This window comes from Phyllostomus hastatus, unplaced genomic scaffold, assembly GCF_019186645.2.
Source record: "Phyllostomus hastatus isolate PE091 unplaced genomic scaffold, TTU_PhHast_1.1 phas_contig_34, whole genome shotgun sequence".
Classification (NCBI taxonomy): domain Eukaryota; kingdom Metazoa; phylum Chordata; class Mammalia; order Chiroptera; family Phyllostomidae; genus Phyllostomus; species Phyllostomus hastatus.
In genome coordinates, this window is record NW_025333857.1 from 43,716,164 (window position 1) to 43,739,262 (window position 23,099).

Genomic DNA, 23,099 nt, shown 5'->3' on the forward strand with positions numbered 1-23,099 from the left:
GGGTCTGTCTTTTATGTCTATGTTTTGCTGCCTGCTGCAATTCCTGTATATAGAAATCACTAAAGAATGACTTAAAAATCTCTAAATGTAAAACATATTCCCTGGGCCTCTAACATTCAGGGTCACATAAAATCCTCAGTCCTGTCACAGTAACAGCTGTGAACGCATTGGGGGGTGGGGGGACGGAACCACTTTTCCAAGCCATCAGTCAAACTGGGGTGACTATTAGAACTAGTCCTCCTCTTTGAAATGTATGAGATCTGTGTTAGGTAGAAAAGGCTTTGGAAATCAATTACTCTAAACATTTACATCTGTGGCCTAATTTTACTGATTAAGATGAAAGCTCAGAGAGGTAACATCCTGCGCTTCTTAGGATAAGTTAGTGATTGAGCTAAGAATTCACTCTGGGAGTTTCAACTCTTGAGACACACATGCTGTATGTACTTCTAGGGATACCTTAGAGAATGTGGTGCTTTGTTTCTGTATAGTTAGGAAATCTGCTTTATCATTTAGGATATTTTGGGCTACAAGTAACAGAAAGCCTAATTCACACTGGTTTAAACAAAAGAACTCATTGACTCTCCTGATGGGAAATCCAGTGGTAGGTCGAGATTCTGGGTTTGCTTCATGCAGGGTCTCTGGCTCATTTCTCTAGGATTCCCCAACTATGCCCCGCTCTGTGTGTTACCTTTACCCTAGGCTGGCCTTCCTTTTGGTAGAAAAAATGACCAGATCTAGTTCAGCCTTCCTATCTCCACCCTGCCAATTCTTGGGTAAAGAGAGTCCTTCCGTCCCAGCCTTCTGCACAAGTGCATCAGCTTAGGTGGTGTGCCCACCCCTGAACCAGTGACTGCGCCAGGAGAAGAGAACATGAGGTTCAGCTTCAGCTGGTCATGCCCTCCTCCCGAAGCTTCCCCCCAAACTGAGATCACATGGGTTGGGGGAGGAGGGGTGGATAAAAGATGAGGCTCTGGGTACTGTGAAAAAAGGGAAGGTAGAGATGGATGCCAAGTAGGCAACTAGGAAGCCCTGCTCACAGTGCTCCCTGCTCACTATTCCTGTTAGTACAGGACTCCACCAGCGAAGCCTTCCTCGTCCCATGGATTTCCGAGCCTCCTTGGAAGAACACTCAGATGGGTTCACCACCAGTCTAATAAGTCCAACAAAGATACCTCAGAGTATCTATGCATTGGTTTTACTGTCTTCAGGGAGGTCTCAAAACATAGTTCCTTGTGTCCCAGGGTCTTAAGAAACTCTTAGGGAAATGGTTCTTTCATTTTTTTCTTTATGAAAAGATTTGAGGAACAAGTCTGAGGTCGTACACCTCACTAGTAAGAAATGACTCTTTTCCAATGCCTGAGTCTGTCTGTCACCCAGCCCCACTTGGCTGCCACATCTTCCTTAAGACAGGGGCTCTTAACAGGGGCATCCATGAACTTGAGTGGGAAAAAAGGATCTATTTTCAACATTTAGCTAAAACTCAGCAGTTTCTTTAAATATGAATGTACACAACCAACCATAATTGTAGGGACTTTGTCACCCATGGAAGTCTCAGATGCCTATGTATTGCCTACAATTGCTGTGGATATGACCACCAAGTACTTCAAAATCACAGCAGTTACTGAACTCACCATTGGATCTTGTTATTTAAAGAGTCAATAAAGGAACACACATACTAACCCATAAATGAACATTTTAGAAATATTTTGTAAATGCATTTGATAAAATTGGTTGCCTTGGTAATCCTCTGTATTTTGCTTAATTCATTTCAAAACATTGTGAGAATGGATCCATATACTTCACCAAACTGCTGAAGGATTTGTGGTTCCGAAAAGATTAAGACCTCCAGCCTTAAGATGACTTGTTTCTCTGAAGATGTCACAGAACTGCTGTTTTAGTTTACACGTTAATTTTCCTTCCCGTCTAGCAGTATCATTATGTCTTCAGTGCTATAAATACAGGATCTGTTGGCCTCCCTCTCTGTCCCTTATACTTTGCCTTCTTGCTACCTCAAAGAGCTGACAGGGCCCCTTCCCTGCCTGTCGCCTGCCACATAACCAGGGCTCCGAGGATCAGGGCCCCTTGTCATAGAAGCAGATTGGTTCAGCGGACATAGGTCTTCGTGCCCCATCACTCTCTCTGGCCCCAGATGAGCTTTTTCTCCTTCCCATCTCAAGATTGGTCAAACATATTCAAAGGCCCCAAATGCCTCGGCTTCCTGCAAATTGTTCCAAGAAATCTGTTTCTTTACTTCTCAGCCATGTGGACATTTCCTCCCTCCCTACAAGTTCCTTCTAATAACTAAGAGTCAAGGAGAAAAAAAGTCATCTGCAGGTCACTCTAACATCGTTGATGATCTAATTACTTCTTGCCCCAGTATATTCAGGGTTCCCATATTTTTACATATTTTCCTTCTTACCGACTATGCTGTTACAGATTTCTGGCCTGTTTCTGAAAACTCCCTTGTCCTACTCCGTCTCTCAGCCCTTCCACCACAGTTAAAGAGAATTTCAGCATTCAAATAGGGGAAAAATCAGCACATCGACACGTCCAAATGCTGATCACTGTCACAGGCAGCACTTTTGTGTAACAATTCAAGCTACGTCCTCCGTTTAGACCTCGCATCATTTGTAAAGGCGGGTCCCTCCTGACAACGCAGGGAGAGAATAGGCTGCCTGTGTGGGTGGTCTGGGGTCTGAGGGAACAGATGACATCATGGATTCACATGGCAGAGTTTATGAAGCCTTAGTGCAGCTTTCCCGAGCACTGGGCCCAAGTTGTCTGCATTATCAGGGATGGAGCATTCAATGTCCAAGAGTCACGGGACAGACACGCTAGGAAATGATATTTTAAAAGTTGACATTCAAAAAGATTTGAAGATTTACAAGCATTAGTGGGATACTTCTGAAACTCTATACATTCTGGAGGTGGGGGCAGGGAAATCACTGCACCAGAATGATTTTGCAACGGCACACCAGTCCCTTGGCCTGCCTGAATTGCTAATTCTGTCCCCCAGCCCCCCTCCCAAAAGGACTGCTATTGGTCTTTTCTCAGACTGCTGTTAGGCACTCCAGGCTGGCATAGAGGGGAATCAGACCTCACTTTCTGTGTGGACCCTGCAGGAATTTCAGTCTGGGATGAGGTTTAATGGGAACACCAGTTAAACCAGGCATACCCAAAGTTTTCACCAGATTTTGAGGTTATAGAACACCTGCCCCTCTTGAGTGTTCCTAGGTGCCAGCCCAGAGACTCACTGAACTTTCTGCTCTCTGGGGGCTCTGCCCAAGCTGACACTCCCTTAGGCATTATCTCTACCTTTCGTCATGATGCTAGTCAGTTATGACACACAGGTGCCATTTCTTCTCTGCTAAGAAGCAGCAAAAGGGACTTTGTTGTCCTAACAAGGATGCACTTAGAAGAAAAATGTGCTCCCTATTCAAATACAACACATCTTCAGACCACTAGGATTTCTTTACTACTTATTGAAAGAGTTTTTCCTGACTCATTTAAATAGAAATAATCATATCATTCTTCTGCTCATATAAGAAGAATAGAAGCAAATTAGTTGACTTCTTAAATTTAACATACAGAATGTGTTCATCTGAATGATTTTTTTACTTCAGGCAGTTAATGTCTTTGCTTCTTTACACAGGACCATCCTCTGGGCCAGGAAGAGGAGAGCACTGGTGATGCAGCCCTTCATAAAGGGAGCTCCACTGTTGTTTCAGGACTTTCTTCCAAGTCTTTGACAACCTTCAGCAAGATCTGATGCTTGATTTCCTCATCTGCCCTACAATGTGTCAATGGAAGGCAGTCAGACTAAAACCAGAGCTCAGATTCCTTTCTCAAACATGCTTAAATGCTTGGTTTACCTAAACATTGAGCTCATGGTATAGTTACACCACCAAGAATGAACATCAAGTTTCCCAAACAACAACGCATGGGCAAGCAACAGCAGCCATGCCCACCAGTCTCCTGGCCTGCAGTGATTGGGAGATGTCATCAGCTGATGCACACATCTTGATTTCAAAGATATTAAAATGAAAAGGAGACATGCATTTTACAGATTGACAAAATATGGAATTAATACCCACCATTAATTGAATGCCTAGCTGTGGGCTACACCTGATGTTAAAATTATAGAGGTGATATAATTTATTTATAACACCTCAAAGGAACACTAAAATGAAATTTAATACATCATTTTGGTATATCATTAATAATGGTCTTCAATATGACTAAAGCTCACAAAGAAATTTTGTGAGCTCCTGGGCAAGGGGGACAGTTGAACCAGCAACCATTGCTAACAAGTGTCCTCAGATGCATCCTCAGCTGTGAGAGGAAAGTCACTGTATTCATTGTCATTGGTCTAAACATTGTGCTTGGCTAAGTGGCATAAAAAGTTGATGCATCTTAACAAATAACTATAGCAGCTGAGGAAGAATTCATTTTTTTCTTTCATGTTTAATTTTGAAAAGGAATGACTAACACAAAACATTCTGTTAAGGGTAAAGAGTTAGGATTGATCCCATTGCCTGAAAAAAAATCTTTATATTATATTATTAGTTATATTATAATGGGATATTCTATTATATTCCTTCTTGTTATATGCAATTAAAACAAACAAGAAACTCATCTATTTACAAGTGAATGATTCAGTCTCTGTATAAGCATCTCTTCAATATCATAGCTGTTAACTTCAAAATTAACTCAATAATTCTATTCAGTTCTGGGTTTAAGTAACCAAATCCTTGGGAACATCATGAAAGCAAAATACAGAGGAATCAATTTTATTTTTTTAAGGAGAACATGATAATTTAGTATCTATGGTTTATGACACTGTATAAATTTGGGAGTACACTATGTTATGTAATTTAAAAAATTATTCCAAATGATTTGATTCATGATAAAAGCTGTTGGAGAAAAATTTAAGAAAGATGAAATTCCTAAATTGAAGGAGAAATTTCCAATTCAAAGTTCTTTTCACAGAGTTTTTTTTTTTCTCTGTTTAAAACATGCCAGGTTGTAATTGCCTCATTAGCATATCCCATGATTTGAAAGGGTAACATCTTGAGGGATCCAAGATGGTGGAGGAATAAGTGGAAACTACACTAACTTCCTCCCAGGACCAATTTGGAATTACAACTAAATTGTAGAGAAATCATCCAGAACAACCAACTGGACACTAACTGGAGAGAAGCCTTATAACATGGACAGACAGAAGAAAAATACTTCACCACAACCTGACTGGTAGGAAGTGCAGAGGAGGTATGAGAGAGCTGACTAGGTTCCCATCGGTGGCAGCCAAAGTTCTGGAGTGTATTTCAGCAGCCAGAGCTTCCCCCTGAGAAGTGTGGGGTCTAAACCCCAAGCTGGGCTCCCCAGCCTAGAGCACCAGAGGCAGAAAGGAACTCAGATAACATACAGCTGTGAAAAGTGGTGGGGTTTCTGTTTGCCTGGGAGAGATGCTGGAAATGGAGAGAGCCTCTTAAAGGGCCAAAGCACAAAATTTCGTTTTTAGGCACTTACCTTGGGTGCTGGGAAAGGGAGGGCAGAGTGAACTAGAGACACTTGAGGAGAGTCTGGGGTTGGTGGCTTTGGGGATGGAACTGAAGGAAGTTCCACCAGAATCCCTGTACTGAGTCATCCCCCATACTGCAGAAGCCATCTTTCTCCGGCAGAGCACTCTTCTCTAAGTGGCATCAGCCTGAGGTGAAACAATAGCTCTACTCACAGAAATTACTCTGCTCTATCCTGTGAAGCTTAATCTCAGCTTCTGATCACAGCTCAATTAGATAAACAATCCATAATGGCTGATTTGTTTCACAACTAAGGCAGAAAATACAAAGAAGCAGCCAAAATGAGAAGACAAAGAAATAGACCCCAAATGAAAGAACAAGAGAATTTTCCGGAAAAACTAGATGAAATGGAGGCAAACAATTTATCTGATGGAGAATTTAGAGTAATGATTATAAGGATACTCAACAGCATGAAAAAAGACATTGAAACCATAAAGAAGGACCAGTCAGTTATAAAGAATGCAATATCTGAAATAAATAATACACCAGAAAAAATAAAAGAAGTTAGGTGAAGCAGAGGATTTGAATTAGTGTTTTGGAAGACAAGGTAGAAAAAAAAACACCCAGGCAGAGCAGCAAAAGGAAAAAAGAGTTTTAAAAAAATGAATAGAGCTTAAGAAACATTTTGAACAACTGAAGTATAACAACATCCACATCATGGAAATACCAGGAGAAGAGAGTAAGCAAGGGATCGAGAACCTATTTGAAGAAATAATGACTGAAAACTTCCCTAAGCTGGTGATGGAAAAAGTCACACAAGTCCAGGAAGCTCAGAGAGTCCCAAACAAGTCAGACCCAAAGAGGCCTACACCTAGACATGTCATAATTAAAATGACAAGGCTTAAAGACAAGGAGAGAATTCTAAAAGCCAGTAAGAGAAAAGCAAGTAGTTACCTACAATGGAATACCAATTAGACTGGCATCTGATTACTCAACAGAAACATTTCAGGCAAGAAAGAAGTGGCATAAAATATTCAAAGTGAAAAAGCAAGGACCCACAAAGATGTCTACTTTACACAGCAAGGCTATTATTTAATATCAAAGGAGAAATAGAGGCTTCCCAGACAAGAAAAATATAAAGGAGTTTGTTAACACCAAATCAGTATTGCAACACATGTTAAAGGGCTTGCTTGAAGAAGAAGGGGGAGGAGAAGAAGGAGAAGGAGAAACAGAAGAAGAAAAAAGAGAAAGAAAAAAAACCGGAGGAAAACAGTCTAATAATAAAATAGCACTACATATATATCAATGTTTACCTTAAATGTAAATGGCTTAAATGCTCCAACCAAAAGAAATAGGGTAGCTGAATGAATAAGAAAACAAGACTCATATATATGTTACCTACAAGAGACCCATCCAGATCAAAAGATACACACAGATAAAAGTAAAGGGTGGAGTAAAGATATGTCATAAAAATGGAAAAGAAAAAAAAGTTGGGGTAGTGTAGCAGTACTTATATCTGACAAAATAAACTTTAAAACCAAAGATATAGTAAGAGTATAGTAAGGGAACAATCCAACAAGAGGATATAATCCTAGTAAACATTTACATACCCAACAGAAGAGCACCTAAATATGTAAATCAAGTCTTGATGGACATAAATGGAGAGATCAACAGAAATGCAGTCACAACTGGGGATTTTAACAGCCTATTGACTTCAATAGATAGATCTTCCAGACAGAAAATCAACAAGGAGAAAGCAGCCTTACATGACACACAAGTTCAAATGGATTTAATTGATATCTTCAGAACATTTCATGCCACACCAGCAGAATATACATACTTTTCAAGTGTACATGAACATTTTCTAGGATAGACCATATGTTAGGGCACAAAACAAGTCCCAATACATTTAAGAAGATTGAAATCATACCAAGCATCTTCTCTGACTACAATGCTATGAAACTAGAAATCAGTCACAAGCAGAACACTGAAAGTCATACAAAGACAGGGAAGCTAAATAATGTATTATTAAACACTGAAAAGGTCAACACCAAGATCAAGGAAGAAATCCAAAGATACCTTGAAACAAATGAAAATGAGGACACAGCAATCCAAACTCGGTGGGACACAGGGAATGCAATCCTAAGAGGGAAATTCATAGCATTACAGGCCTATCTCAAAAAACAAGAAAAGGCTCAAATAAACAATCTAACTTCACACTTAAAGGAACTTGAAAAAGAGCAACAAACAAAGCCCAAAGCAAGTAGAAGGAAGGAAATAACAAAGATCATAGCAGAAATAAATGAAACAAAGTCTTAAAAATGATACAAAAGATCAATGAATCCAAGAGCCGTTTCTTGAAAAGAAAGAACAAGAAACCTATAACCAGACTCATCAAGAAAAAAAAGAGAAAGACTCAAATAAATAAAGTCAGAAATGAAAGAGGAGAAATAACAACTGACACCAAAGAAATTCTAACAATTGTAAGAAAATATAATGAACAACTCTATGACCACAAACTGGACAACCTGGATGAAATAGATAAACTTCTAGAAACATACAATCCTCCAAAAATAAATCAGGAAGAATCAGAAAATATGAACAGACAGATTATACCCTGTGAAATTAAAGCAGTAATAAAAGCACTCCCAACAAACAAAAACCATGGACCAGATGGCTTTACAGATGAATTTTATCAAATATTCCGAGGAGATTTAACACTTCTCAAACTATTGCATAAAATTCAAGAGGAAGGAAAGCTCTCAAACTCATTTAATGAGGCCAGCATTATCTGAATTCCAAAACTAGATAAGGACACTGCAAAGAAAGAAAATTATAGGCCAATATGCCTGATGAACAGTAATTGCTAAAATCCTCAACAAAATATTGGCAAACTGAATATGGCAATGCATCAAAAAGACCCCCAAAATGGGATTTGCATTAAAAAATCTCAAAAATGAGATTTGTTCTGGGAATGCAAGGTTTGTACAACATTTGCAAATCAATAAATGTGATATACCACATAAACATCATGATCCTATCAATAGATACAGAAAAAAACATTTAATAAAATCTAACCCCCATTTATGATAAAAACTTAGCAAAGTGGGATTAGAGGGAACATATCTAAACATAATAAAGGGAATATATGACAAACCCACTGCCAGTACCATACTCTTGGGCAAAAACTACAAGTGTTCCCTTTAAGATTGAGGACAAGACAAGACAAGGATGACTGTTTTCACCTCTCTTGTTCATCATAGTACTGGAAGTCCTAGCCATAGCAATTAGACAAGAGGAAGAAATGAAAGGCATCTAAATTGCAAAGGAAGAAGTAAAAACAGTCTTTATTTGCAGATGGCATGATACTGTACATAGAAAACCCCAAAGATTCCACCAAGAAACTACTAGAGCTGATAAATGAATTCAGCAAAGTAGCAGGATACAAAGTTAATACCCAGAAATCAGTTGCATTTCTATATGCCAATAAGGAACTAACAGAAAAGGAAATTAAGAAAACAATCCCATTCACAATTGCTTCAAAAAGAGTAAAATGCCTAGGAATAAACCTAACCATGGATGCAAAGGACCTGCACACAGGAAATGATAAGGCACTGAAAAAAGACACTGAAGAAGATACAAATAAGTAGAAGCACATAACATGTTCATACATAAGAAGAATTAACATCATTAAAACATCCTTACTACCTAAAGCAATTTATAGATTCAACACAATTCCAATTAAGATTCCAATGACATATTTCACATAACTAGAACAAATATTTCAAAAATTTATATGGTACCACAAATGGCCCTGGCAATGCAACAGTGACCCTGAGAAAGAAGAACAAAGTTGGAGGAATCACACTACTGAATATCAAACTGTACTACAAAGCCATAGTAATAAAGAAACCCTGCTAGTGGCATAGAAACAGACACATAGATCAATGGAACAGAATAGATCACCCTGAAATAAACTCATACCTTTATAGTCCATTAATATTCAACAGAGGAAGCAAGCACATGCAATGGGCTAAAGATAGTTTATTCAATAAATGATGTTGGGGAAATTGGACAGATACGTGCAGAAAAATGAAACTAAATCACCTTCTCACACCACACCCAAGAATACATTCAAAATGGATCAAAGACTTAAATACTAGGTCCAAAACCATAAAAATCCTAGAAGAAAACATAGGCAGCAAAACCCTGGACATTGTTCGTGGAAATTTTTTATTGGCTATATCTCTCCAGACAAGGGAAACAAAAGGAAAAATAAACAAATGGGACTTCAAACTAAAAAGCTTTTTCAAAGCAAAGAAAATCATTATCAAAATAAATGGCAACCCACAGAATGGGAGAAAATATTCACTGATACGTCTGATAAGGGGTTAATATCCAAAATTTGTAAGTACTTACCATACTCAACACCAAAAACAAACAACTCAATTAAAAATGGACAAAGGACCTGAATAGACACTTCACCAAAGAGGACATGCAGATGACCAATAAATATATGAAAAGATGCTCAATATCACTAATCATCAGAAAAATGTAAGTGAGAACCATAATGAGATACCATATCACAACTGTCAGAATGGCAGTCATCAATAAATCAACAAACAACAAGTGCTGGTGTGGATGTGAAGATAAGGTAACAATTTTGCACTGTTGGCGGGAATGCAGGTTGGAGCAGCCACTGTGGAAAGCAGTATGAAGATACCTCAAAAATTAAAAATGTATCTTCCTTTTGACTCAGTGATCCCACTTCTTGGAATACAGGAACCCAAAGGAACCTAAAACATTAATTCGAAAGAGCATGAGCACTCCTATGTTCATTGCAGCATTATTTACACTGCTCCACTGGGGTGGAGCAACACTTGGCTTACTGAGCTCTCTGCACTTTGGAGGGAAATTGGAGAAGGAGTTTGGGAGGACTTAGTGCCAGGCACAGAATGAAATCGCATAAGAAATAATTTGATTTCTATTAATTTGAATTCTTCTTATGTATGAACAAGATATGGAAGCAGCCCAAGTCTCCATCAGTAGATGAGTGGATAAAACAAGTACTCAGCAGTAAAAAAGAATAAAATTTTACCGTTTGCAACAGTATAAATGGACCTGGAGAACATTATGTTAAGTGAAATAAGCCAGTCATAGAAACACAAATACCATATGATTTCACTCATATGTGGAATCTAATGAACAAACTGAACTAACAAGCAAAACAGAGACAGACTCATAGATGGAGAACAGATGACAGCTAGTGTGTGAGGGGAGGTTAGGGAGTGGAGGGACTGAGCAAAAAGGAAAAAGTACTCATGGACATGGACAACAATGTGGTGATTGCTGAGGGGAGGAGGGTATAAGGGGGCTAAATGATAATGGAAAAAATATACAATAAAGATTAAATTTAAAAAATAAAATATAAATAAAAGGGTAACATCTTGGTGAGGAGGATGCCATAGAGACAGTGACAGAGAAGGTTCTGCGTGGACTGTGAGCACATCAGAAATGGAAGGCTACAGCTCGTTCTAACCTTCCATTTGACAGATGAAGAAACTGAGGCCTGGACTGGTAAGGTGATGACAAGCTAGGTGGTCCCATGCTGAGGGAGCAGAGGCGAATTTCAGGAAGGGCCAGTGAAGGAATAAATAGGGGGAGGCAAAAATATCAAGTTTAGTGAGTAGAAAAAATAGGAGTTACATTTGCAAATTAGGGAAAAGTGTACCTCAGTGTGCCTTGCTGGGAGTCAAACAAATGAAGAAAAGGAGACTATAGAATATTTTGTATTTTTGCAACTAAAGAAGTGAGGCAATGCAAGTACCCAGTGGGCATTTAATCAAGTAGGGTTAGGTCTTTAGCAAGAGTCATGCTGGGCATTATAACAATGTGGGTGGAAAAGCAACATAAAGTAGAATAAAGGCCACTGGGGTGGAGCAACATTTGGCTTACTGAGCTCTCTGCACTTTGGAGGGAAATTGGAGAAGGAGTTTGGGAGGACTTAGTGCCAGGCACAGAATGAAATCACATAAGGAATAATTTGATTTCTATATAAAAGGGTGAATTTAAATCTATGATTCAGAAATACTTGTTACTTAGCCCGTTTGCAGATATGTGGGGCCACATGGACTGGGAGTGTGAGTACCAAGGTGAGGCCAGGGAGAGCCCATGTGACTTCCCAGCTATCTCCTCCCCTTCTGAGGGGATCACAGAGCCAGGAGATGCATCAGGAGACATGGAATTGAAGAAGCCTGGGTCACTCTGTCTCAAGGTGAGTTATCCTGGAGAGTCGGCATATCTACAGTGGGTGATGCCTGTGTGAGAAATGCTATTAAATCACTGTGATTTGGGTTGTTATAACAGCATGTGCCTACCTACCTGACTGCCACATCTATGTTATCAATTTATACATTTCTCATTTTTATAAAGTAAAATAAAAATGAAACACACCACATTGCTTTAGCCCCCCCTTACTTCCTCCCTGGCTTTGTCCTTTCTCTCTGCCTATTGCATGCCTTCCCTCCATTTCAACAGGGTTGTTGCTCTCCTGGTAAAGCCATGGCCTGTGCGTGCTCCCTGGAAACCTGCATTTGGGATCCAGGCTCCAATGTCAGGGCCAGAGGCCTCTCCTCAGTAGTCACTTGGAAAGGCCCCATTCTTTGAAGCAGCCCACAGGCTCGCTCTACCCTCTGGAAGAACGCTAGGGGGATGCAAGACTTAGGAAATAGGGACCCCCTTTTCTACTTACTTTCTCCCACCTGCAGGCCCCAGAACATCTGTCAGCATGAGGCTGGGAAATATTTCATGTCCCGAAAGCTCTGCATTTGCTTCTGTTATCACTAACATGAAGGGCTATTGCTCTATTTCAGGTGCTGCTAGCAAAGGGGAAAACCACAGAAAAGGGAGAAACTGGAAGAAAACTTCAACCAACTGTGCAATTAATTAAATGGTAATAAATAAAAATTTGAGAAATCAGATATTTTGCGGTTGATTTTTATGACTTTTAAAATAATATAACTGGTGGCAAAAAACTCTCCAAAATCCAAAACCACAAGTCACATTTTGGTTTTGGGTTTTTTTGTTCAAAATACAAAACACTTGGGAAAGATCATTTGAGCTGTATTTTCCCTGTAGAGGTTGAAATTCTCTTCCTTTAAATGATCCCTGAACAATTTACATGTCTTTTTACATTGGAATCAACATTTCTGCTTGAAGAGTTGGTAATATTAATGTTAATTTATATAAAGCACCTCACAGTTATTAGAGCAATTTCACAGATATTATCTCATTTCATCCCATTGCTCATTGGTACACGCTCTTACTTATGTTCCCAGATGTTAAGAAGCCTGTCCAAAGTCCCTCATTCTGAATCTCCCAGGATCTTCTAGATCAGGGATCAGCCAATGGCAGCCATGAACCAAATTCCACCCACCATGAGTTTTTGTATGGTGCATGAGCTTAGAGTGGGTTTTATAGTTTTAAATGATTGGGGGTAGAGTGAGGGAAAGAAGAAGAAAATTTTGTAACACAGGAAAATTATATAACATTTAGATTTCAGCATCCATAAGTGAAGTTTTCTTGGCACTCAACCATGTTTACATATTATCTATGGCTGCTTTCTCGCTGTAAGGGCAGAGTTGAGTAGTTGCAACAGAGACAATTTGGACTGCAAAGCCTGAACTATTTACTCTCTGGCCCTTCACAGAAAAAGTTTGCCGACCTCTGTCCTAGATCATGGGCTTATTCCATTGCACAAGAGCTGTCTTTCCAGAACCCTAGCAGACTCAGGGACAAAGGCAAAACCCACAGGGATCTGGTTTGCAAGCCCAATAGAAGAGGCTTGGAAATTGGCCTGCAATGAAAAGCTAGTGTTTTAAATCCCGAGTGTCTCAGTCCTTCTGATTGGTGAATTGGAGAGTGGGCTCTCAGCCTCCGGGCTGGCAGGCAGCTTCCTCTTCCAGGGGGCATTGGAAATGCATCCTCACAAATCCTTTTCCAAAATGAAAGGGCAGTGTTCTCCTCTGCCCCTCCTTCACCTACTCAACCCCAGGAAGAAGTAGTTCATCAACTGATGGGCTGTCCTTAGAGTTAGGAGAGTGAAACATCCCAGCTTACAGGCAGTGGGGACAAGAAGGAAGGGAACAATGAAAGGCTCTAGTGTTTGTTTGGTTTTTAATGCAGAGTTATCTGATGCACTGTTCTGCTCCTTGTGCACCTGCCCCCACTATGGAGATTGTCTGCAGTAGGTGGAACAAGTTAGTTCGAGTGGGGCGGGGAAGACAGGATGGAAGAATCAGGCACAGAAGGCAATCTCTGCTTTTGAGCAGAACTTCTAATTTATTTTTACTTCCTACTTTTTCTACCTGCAAGAAGAGATAGTATTAAAATATAGCATTATCTCCCTTTTTCTGAGTGCCTATAATACATCGTTCAATTTGGATTGAAACAGATGGTCTCGTGTAACTGTCTCCATAACTCTCTAATACCATAACAGACTGAAATCTGGTGTCTAAAACCCTTTCATGGTGGTGAGCCGATGCATGGTCTCTGTAATGCCAACATTCAGGTTTTTCCCACCAAACTTCAAGAGCTCCACAAAGTCAAGTGTGTTTTGAATCACAGGCATGTTTTGCTCTGTGAAAACTCATGACATCCCTGCTATAGAGAAGCATTTCCACAGAGAACCAACTCCTGGGACCTTAAGGAATTTAAAAGAAAAAAGGCTTAATTAGATTTCTTTACTTGAGGACTTCTCAGAGCCTTTAATACATGGGATTCACTGCCTTTTCCATTTCTACAATTTTAAGGCATTTTATTTGGCCTGTCAGAGCCTTAGTTTCCTCCTCTGAAGAACAGAAACAAAATATCTGCCTCTTGAAATATTAAATGTTACTATTTTTATGTTTTTGTTTTTGACTGGGTTCACTTAATTTCTATCAAGTGAAGTAAATGCTAGCAACCAGAAGGGAATCTGAATAACTGTTGCAGAAACAAAAATCATTTTGATAATGAAATAAGGTAAACTACCTCTGTTAAGAGCATAGCACAGCACACACATTTTTCTTTTATTGGGTTACTTTTTGTAAAGGAAGCAATGCATCTAGGGTGGGGAAACTCATGAGCAACCATTTCAGGTGCAAAACCACATATTAAGTATGCTATCACTAGAGCAGATGTCACATGTGTGAGTACTGATGATGGAAATGCAGTCATTGTGATGGCAAGATAGGGGAGGTTTTGAAGCTGCCCCACATTTAAAACATTCCTTTGGAAACACCGTGACTATTGTTTTTCCATGCATCTAGGTCAGGAGTCAGCAAAATTTTTCTTTAAAGGGGTAGAGAATAAATATTTTAGACTTCACAAGTCATACAGACACTGTTGTAAATATTCAACTGTACGGTTGAAAATTGCTGCTCTAGGGGCCTGGGCACAAAAACAGCCATATGTAAATAAGTGGACATGGCCATGTACCAATAAAACTTTATTTACAAAAACAGGTGGCAGGCTACATTTGGGCCAAGGACTGTAGTTTGCCAACCCCTTGTCTAGACACTGGACGTAGGTGGACAAGCCTCTTGGCATGACATTTTGCTCAGTTTTTTAAAAGTGTTTTTGTTTGTTCTGCAGAACACAATGTCATTCAGAAGTAGTATTTTAAAGAATGTGAGTTTGGGAAAACTTTAGAGCTTTTTGTTTCTGAGTCATTTCTTCAAAAGAGTGGACACTGATGCAATAAAGATGGGGGTGAACTGGGACTAGGCAAGGCGGTCGGGTCTCCAAGGCAGTGAATTTCAATCGCTGATGTGCTGCAGGAATTTTTAAAACATGCAGTACCTGACTATTTAGTCAGGGACACTGACTTCTTTTCCCTTGGATTCTCAAATTCAAAAATGACAACAGCCAACACAGCAATAGCCGTCCAATGTGAATGAATCAAAATTATACCCATTTTGGAGGTCAGAGCAGCAAAAAATATATTTTTTGATGTGCTACAGAATTGTAGTAATTGATTTATGTGTGCCACGACAGGAAAATGGTTGAAAATTGCTGCTCTAGGGGACTGGGCTATTGGTCATGTAAGTTCAAGTCCTCAGACAATCGGGAGGGTTTCAGAATCCAAGGTCCAGCCAGATGGCCTCTCCAGCTGCTCACAATGGATAGAGCTCACACAGTGTGGCTTCAAAATGGCTTTCTTGAAAGGATTTGTTTCATTCCTTACTCAGGGAATGTCTGTCTGCAAGGAGCCAAACTTACCCTGAAGACCCGTTGATAAGATACAAGAATACGAAGGTGAAGAACATGGCCTCTGGAGCCTTGCCGCCTGGATTCAGGTCATTGCACCATCCCGGCCTTGAGCCAATAACCTAGAACATCTATGACTCTGTTTTCTCAGCTGTAAAGTGGGAGTGTGTAATCTGTAGGCAAGAATGCAGTGAACTACGTTCAGAGTGCCAGCCCAGAGTGAGCACTGTGTGCGCATTGCTGCTAGAGTTAATTTCTTATTCTTATCATCATTTGTTTATGCTGTTGTTTCAAAGCCTCTTTCATCACCCACTTTCACAGGCACCAAGAGGTCATTTAAAAACTTGTATTTTTTCAGCTCTTTCTCTTTCTGCCCATCTACTCTTCTCTCTGTGTAGGCTTATTTCATTTTATTATCTACATGGCCCATCAAGGCTACCTTAAAAGGGAAGCCCCGCCCCCAGCCCTGCACCCTCTGCTGGGCCAGCACTTCAGACAGCAGACAGGGTCTTCTTGCCCAGAGTGTCAGGGGCTTACCACTCTGGCCTCAGCATCCCAGGAAGAGATGATATTTTCTGGTCCATAAGGCTACCCCTTCCAAGACTGCAGGCAGCTTTGGTGTCCACAGGGGGAACGTGTTCAGCAGGTGGAAAATGATGGGCATGTCTGGTGCTGTGTCCCGAGGCTAAGTTCACTCCAGGCACAGTGGACACCAGGTCGAGACAGCAGATATTGGCTAGACTCTGAGTCACAGGGGAGGGGAAATGTTTTCTATTCCACCCAACTATCCAGGCTTCCCTTGACTCAGGACCTGAACAAGATTCATTACATGGGTACCAGGATTTTAGAGCAGACCTATGGGTGGGCCTGGGGTCAGTGGTAACTGACATCATGAACAAAAATAACTATAAAGCATGGAAGAATTTGCTTATTTCCAACCCTCTGCTCTCACTTGTTCAACAAATATTTATTAAGTGACTCCTAAACACCATGCTAGAGAATATGCATTTAAAAAATGATAAAATAAACACACATTTTTCAAATAGGATGAAGAACAGTTTTGTAATCTCAGAAGTGATGTTCTCAACCCAGTCCTCTGTGTGAATAATTCATTTATTTTAGAGATTCCCTGATGGTAACAACAAATCTTATTGTCATTCTTATTCACATGCTCTAAACGTTATTATTATTTAACCAACTCACTCACTACAATTCTTATACAGAACAATACCTGAAAATTGGCAGTGATACCATGAAATATTTCACGCAAACATTATAAACCTAATATACATACAGTGTTAAATACACAAAATAACAAAACAAAAACCCATATATTCACCACTTGGTTTCAGAAATGGAATGACACCAATTCCCCTGCAGCCCCTGTGCGAGCCAGCCCCCCAGGCTGGATCCCCGTCCCTCGGGCAAGGGCGGATCATTCTCCTACAGTTGGTGTGAGTCGCTCTCCTGTCTTTCTGCACAGGTTTTACCACAGCTGAATTTATCCCTAAACAAGATGCCATTAGTTTTGTTTATTCTGGGATTTTATATAAATGGAATGATATTGTATATGTTCTTGATAGACACATAGATGGATATCCATTTATTTATTTACTTACTTAATTATTTAACCACTCATTAGTTCATTCATTCACTCAGTGAGCCAGTCAGTCATTCCCTTGTGACCATTTTTACATTTTTGTTGTTCAAACAGCAAGTCTATGAACTTCTTGGTCATGTCTCCCCGTGCAGAGGTGGAACCCCGGGGGGTGGAAGTGCTGGGCCATCAGACACGTGCACCTTCATCTTCACTAGACAGGACACGCTGTTGGTGGAACTGCCGGTGTCACCGTACCTGCACCCCCTTCCTCCAGCAGTTTTGTTCATTGGGTGAGCATGAAGTGGCACATTGTGGTCCCGCTTGGCACTTCCCTGGTTACTAGTGGGATTGAGTATCTTTTTATGTGTTTATCAGCCATTTGGATTTCCTTTTCTGTGAGATGCCTATTTTGTGTTTTGCCTGTTTTCTATTTCCAGTGTTTTTTTTTTGTTTGATATATATGGGTCTACACACACATTTATAGAGCTGTCATGTATATATGAATATAAATATCATCTCTCAGTTTATTGATTTTCCTGGTGCTTAAAAATTTTTTTATTGTACTCTGATAAACAGATACTTATATTTTAGCATAATCAAATTTTTCTACCTTTTCCTTTATGACTTGTCCTTCTTTGTCTTGCTTAACAAATCCTTTCTCACCATGAAATAAAAAACAACAACAACAATGAACCAGATATTCTTCTATGTGGTCTTTGACAAGGTTTGAAGTTCTGTTTTTCACATTTAATCCTTTAGTCCGCCTGACATTGGTTTTATGTCTTAAGTGTGGTAGGGAATAATGTCAATTTATTTTCCACAAGGATAACCAGCGAGCTCTGGACCATGTATTTCTTTACTCATCCTTCCCCCATAATCTGCAGTGCTATCTGCCATCTATGAAGTTTCCACTCATGCCTCAGTCTATTCCCAGGATCTCTCTTCTGCTTTCTTTTTTTTAATAATTTTTGACATTTTTAAAAAGATTTTATTTATTTATTTTTAGAGAGGGAAGGGAGGGAGATAGATAGATAGAGAGAGAAACATCAATGTACGGTTGCTGGGGGTTATGGCCTGCAACCCAGGCATGTACCCTGGCTGGGAATCAAACCTGCAACACTTTGGTTCGCAGCCCGCTCTCAATCCACTGAGCTACACCAGCCAGGGTTCTCTTCTGCTTTCATTGGCAAGTTAGCCTATGTCTGCACCACTGCCTGGATTCTGGTGGTGCGATCTCCCTCACTGTTTCCTTCAATGTAATTTTCGCTATTCTTGGCCCTTTGCTTTTCTACATACATATTAGAATCAGCTTCTTAAGTCCTCAGAAGAATTTGTTCTGGACTGATGGTTTATTTGAGAACTGGCATATTTATGATATTGGGTCTTCTTATCCATGTCCATGGTATATCTCAGCCATTCTCCTTTCATTGGATATATTGGGGTTATTTCCAGGATTTTGCTGTTAAGAATATCAAATGTGGTCCCTGGTTGGTGTGGCTCAGTGGATTGAGTGCCGACCTGCAAACCAAGAATATCAAATGTATTTAGGCTTTTTTTGATGACCTTCAGCATCACTTTATAATTTTTCTTTTAAGTCAGGCACATCTTTTATTAAAATCTCCCCCAGGTAACTTATACTTTTTGCTGCTGTTGTACGTGGAAACATTTTTAATAACTACGGAACTTACTTGTTTGAGAGCTTCAGTGTAAACTGTATTCTTTCTGTGTGGCACTGCCTTGTAAGGACATGGAGGTAGACAGGATCGGACTTCCTGTCGGCTGTTTTCCAAATCCTTGGGTTCACTTCTTATGTTGCAGCATCATAAAGTTTGGGTGAAATTATCAGAAGAAAATGAATAATCTCAGAACTATTATTCTCACAAACTTAAGACTGTGGAGCCACGACCACCACGGCCACCCTCCTGTACTTGCTGGCGGTGAAGATGTGTGTAGGCACGGCATTGGAATCGTGAGGCCGCTGGCACATTTCTATGTTTATAAAATTCTAAGTTCCTAATTAAGTAATGGCAAAGTCTAGCAAAAGTAGGTAAAATTTGAATTTAATTGAGGTGTGTTATTTGGCTGTCTAAGGAAAAAGCCATTCGTTATCAGGATAATTAATGTATGATGTGTAATGAAACACAAGGGTTGTTAGAGGAGCTGAGGAGTCAGGTGGACCAACCACAGAGAATGACTAACGTCTCCGCGTTATGAGAATGTTTAGATAGGACAGTGGTGCTATTTGCTTTTTTATTTTCAGAATGACTGAGGGACATTGTACTAAGATTACTACTGTTCTTCTCTCCTTCTGGGAATTTTAATTCCTCCCTTGAAATTAAGTGTGGCTATGTGACTTGTTTATGCCAATGAAGTATGAGCAGAAGTGGCATTTTCACTTCCAGGTAAAGCAATAAACTCTCTGTCTTTCTTTCCCTGACTTGGGAAGCAGGGAGGAGCAACACCAAGCCTCACATGGAAATAGCTGCTGAGGTTGCCCAGTGGACCAGCGTGAGCAAGAGGGGGTCGGGACACCTGCTACCCATGAAGTAGAAAGTCCAGGTTTATCTTAAGTCAGCCCTCCACATACATAGATTCTCACGCATGGATCAAAAATACTCAGTTTTATTGATTAAAAGTTTAGGTTGTTTGCACTGCAGCATAGGCTCAGCACTTCTGCATGTTACAGATATCAACCCTGATGGCCCATTCTCGGTGAGTCCTGAATTTGAGAACTAACAGTGAGATTTGAGTTTCCAAGATCTCAAATCTCTCTTTCCTCACATGAACCCTGCCTAAGCCCCCACTGAAGAAAAACTTGCACTCACAGTTTTGAGATAAGAATGAGTACCAGGGGTGTTCAACCTGAGGTCCAGGGGCTGCATGTGGCCCAGAATAGTTATGGCTGTGGCCCAATACAAAATCATAAATTTATTTAAAGCATTATAAGATTTTTTGTGTGCAATTAGGTGTTGTAATGCATTTAATGTATGGCCCAAGACAACTCTTCTTCTTCCAGTGTGGCCCAGAGACACCAAAAGGTTGGACACCCCGGGTTCATTAATCAAAGAACATTTATGAATGACCCGTGGGCACAGACATATGTGGACTGACTGAGGGAGGGGAGGGGATGGAACTGGGTGGAGATGGGCAAAAGGAGAGAAAGCAGGGACAACCGTGACAGCATAAACAAACAAACAAAACAGAATGAGAAGGAGAGTGAAGTTATAAAACCAGAAGGATCCCAGTCCCCAAAACCATAATTGGATTATTTTTCAAGGGTTAGAGAAATGCATACATACATGTGCTTCTATAATATACCTGTATACGTTTGGTGTGAGCAGATGTACAAGCTTCTGTCCTAACTTCTCTAAAATCTGTTAGCTTTAGAAACTAGCTACTCCTCAAAACAGAGCTCTGTTCTTAGCCTACCCATTTACCTTACAAGTACCAGTGGCATAAAATTTACCAATAAAAATGCTAAATGCAACAATAATTTAGTGGCTTTCCTTTGAAGCTAATTAACCCCCTTGCTCCCTTTCATACCTCATGTTTCTTGCCTTATGAGACCTTTCACTTCCCTTGGGATCATTAAAAATCAGGGGGCCTTTTAGTCTGAACATTTCTCACCCTGGTGCTCTTTTGTGAAACTTCCACATTACCTGGCCTTGGTCCTTGCCTTTCCACAATCCATAGCCCACACACGAATAACTGCCTTCTCCCAACTCTAATGCAAGTATCCTTGTCTGCTCCCCTAAGAAAAATTAACATACAAAACCCTTCAAAATTCATAGGATCACAAGCAAAATCCCTCTCAGATTTGGCAAGGAGGAATATTCTATTTTCTTTTAAATCTCTCCTTATCCTTTTTAACCCCTGCCCATTCCCTCTCTACCTTCACATTCATTCCCTCACCTTTTATCCTTGCAAAAAAGGCCCCACCCACTCACTATGATCCATTCCTATCCAAGAGCTATGTTACAGGCAGTCACAGAAATCCTGTCTGTAGCAAGTAAACAGCGCAGTGGAGGTGGGCACCTCTTGGTGTCTTGTATGGGAATGCAGACACCACAGGGGAGACCAGGCTAAAGGGAGCAAGGAGGACTGGGGGTGTGTGTTTCACTCAAGGACCTTTGATGAAGAAACTGAGAGAATAGAAAAAGAAAATCTCTTGTGCTAGTAAATACAGTTTCAACATTTCTCTTAGATGAGGCAAGTCTCAAAAGTTAAGGTCCTAAGATGATATAGAATTATTCATTTCCTTTTAACTTAATATTTTAAGTACCTCACAGTTTTCTAGAAATTGTAGAACTCTGAATGATTTCTCTGATACCACAACTACTCTTAACTGCAATGTAATGATACTAACATCATCTATTCTAAGACTTATGAGGGCCTATTATGGGCTAATCACGACTTTAAACATTTTATATTCTCATGGGAATTCATGAGTGGGGTGCTATCACCTCCATTTCACTACAAGGAACAGCTTTTCACAGTAATGAAGCTGCCCAAGGTTAAGACTCATGAAGGCAGGATGGGGACTCAGTCCCAGGCCATCCCCGTGGCAGACCGCAGCGTCTGTGCGCCCGCTCTGATCCTGAGACTCTACGTGCCTCTTGGAGGAATTTAGACTTGATCTGGATCATCTTGAGTTTTTCCTTAGCACAGAAACACAGGAGCGAACCATGGGACCTCGCGATTTTATCCCTCAACTTTCCATTGACCCGCGACCAGTTTCCTGCCCCGTGATGATGGTAAAGGGGTGGACACGATCTCCAGATGGCCACAGGAAGCGAAGGCCAGCATCATTGCAAACCTGCTCTCCTCACCCCTGACTTGAGGAGTTTGTGGCGCAGGTCACCATGGGGGTGTCTTCCAGACGTGAAATGTGGCGGCTCTGTGCTCCCAGCGCCGGTCTTTCACGTGGGCTCGTCGCTGAATTGAGTGACTGCAGCTTTCCCACAGGCATCTCTCCTCGGTTCAGAGAACGTCAGCGACATTTATAGCATTGGAGGGGCTGGAGTCCGTTCCTTTCAAAGTCTTAAAAGCTTTTTAACTTACTGGGCTTTTGAGCCAGTTGAAGTCAGTCCACCCCTGGAACCTCTCATCCTCCTCCTCCTTACCCGAGCGGTCGTCCTACCGGAGCTAGTAAATTAAGACCTTCGCCTTTGACAGTTGGGTTGGGAAAGAGTGAAAACTGATCTAATAATAATTAGTTATGGTTTAATATGTGAGATCGGAGCATTCTCATTTTTCATGCTGGAGCCTGGTGAGAAAGCCAAGGGGAAGGAGAGATTGATGGCAGAGAATAAACTCCGAAACGTTCCCATGCCAAGAGAAGTAAGTGATCCTCAGGCGCCTTCTCGTATCATGTTAAGAGCCCATGACAACCTTAAAAGAAATGGAGAGACCCAGCGAAGGTGGGGGATAAAAGAGTTTTCTTTTATTGTTCTCTCAGGCCAGGCACCTTGGCACATGAATCGCTGCCTATTCACGTTGAAAAGGCTGTGGTCTCAGGCCAGCCTCCCCCTTCAGGCTCCAAAAGAGAGGGTTTGGGTTCAGATAACTGGCTCTGGGTAAATAGCCGCTTGTTTTTGTAACACTAGAGATGTATTTACTTTTCACTTAATGAAGGGGAGTGATGTCTTGGATAAGACATGATGTGACACAAACTATAAATATTAAGCCCAAACATCCCAGGGCAAACTCTTCCCAGAAATTTCCAATTTGTT